This window comes from Anneissia japonica, unplaced genomic scaffold, assembly GCF_011630105.1.
Source record: "Anneissia japonica isolate Jap-2015-1 unplaced genomic scaffold, ASM1163010v1 scaffold111_len187536_cov110, whole genome shotgun sequence".
Taxonomy (NCBI): domain Eukaryota; kingdom Metazoa; phylum Echinodermata; class Crinoidea; order Comatulida; family Comatulidae; genus Anneissia; species Anneissia japonica.
In genome coordinates this window covers 102316-103961 of record NW_022709252.1, presented here as the reverse complement: position 1 = coordinate 103961, position 1646 = coordinate 102316, and positions in this window count along the sequence as shown.

The window sequence follows — 1646 nt, the reverse complement described above, 5'->3', positions numbered from 1 at the left end:
TCTGTTCAAAGCAGGATGATTTGTTATAGTGTTTGTGTTTACATGTTTTTTCAGGTCTTTTTTCATTTGGCTCACCCAGTTATTTTTTAGTTTTCTTACTGGTTGTTTGCTTTCCGTTTTAGCTCTCCTTTTGTTTTTTTGACTGGTGTTTTTTTCCGGTAATCTAATTATATGTCCCTATCACTTTAATCTCCTGCGTTCTGAAATCAACTGTTCATCAAGCAACAAAATGTTAATGTTAATGTTTAACATTAAGATAAACAAATCTATAATGTTTGTTTTTTTTGTTAAAAATACTAAAGTGCCATCAGTGGGACCAAGTAAACCTTTAAATATAACATGTTATTTTAGGCCATTTATTAGTGTATAGTGTGGTAATCACTTAATTCTCTAACAAGTACAAATCCGTTGTAATTGCAAAAAAAAAAAATGTTGAAAAGAAATAGGTAAGCTTTACATCATGTTAATTATATAACTTATATTACAGACATATATATGGGTGAGGAAGAAGAAAAAGAGCAAGATGAGCTCTTTGTGAGTCGAGCAAGAGGTCATCAGTATGTCATGTATGAAATATGGAAAACATGCATATCTACACGTTTTTATTAATGACCTGTCTTAAAGGGAAATGCAAAATGACCAGCTTGACAGACAACAAAATTGATACGCAACTGTTTAGATAATTTTTATAGATGACTTGTACCCAAAACAAGCGCCTTGAGCACTACTGGTGAAGATGTGCACATTATAATTTTTTATTATTATTATTAATCTACATTATAACATGCATAATGGAGTAGCGTATTAATATTATTTTCTGTTATTTTTTTTAGAAATGTCAAAGATGCAGTTCAATGTTCTTAAAATGGATGTTTCAAATTGGTATGATGAAAAGGGATGTCTAACTATGTTGAAGGTGTTGTTCAGAGATAAAGTGGACAATGGGAAACTAGATGAAATAACTGAGACGATAGATTTGATGAATGAATTGGTCGTACAGGACAAGATTAGTGCAAAGGACCTTACTCTACTGCATGATACCATCAGAATAAGTGGACATACTGCTCTTCAAACGATGATTAAGAAAACACTACCATCATTCCCGGATGTAGAGGGAGGAACCGTTTCAACAAATTTCACAGCTCATCGACAAAAGCTGATGAAATTTGGGAAGATGTTGTCCAAAGCTGATGTGAAAAAGATCGATGGATTGTGCAATACACCTCGTAAAATGTACAAAGACAGTTGGAGTATGATCACTGATCTAGAAGATAAACTGGTAATCAGCAAAGAAAATATGGATGAATTTATTAAATCGTTGAAAATTCCTCATGTATTGAAGGCACTATCAGAAGATATTCACTAAAAAAGAATAGATCATTATCCTCTCGGTCATTTATTCAAATGACAACTATATAATTCATATCACAAGGTGAACCCAGACCCAGAGTTTGGATACAGGTATATATACCTTAATAATATAAAGTCACAGTTTAGATGCACGCTACAGTAAACAAGATAAATGACATATGTATTGATATATGCCTACTTACAATGATATCTTTTAAAAATAAGATGTATGAAATGATATTGACAAGGAACAAGTAAGGGGAACTAGCCTGCAAAATTAGGTGAAATAAGCTGAG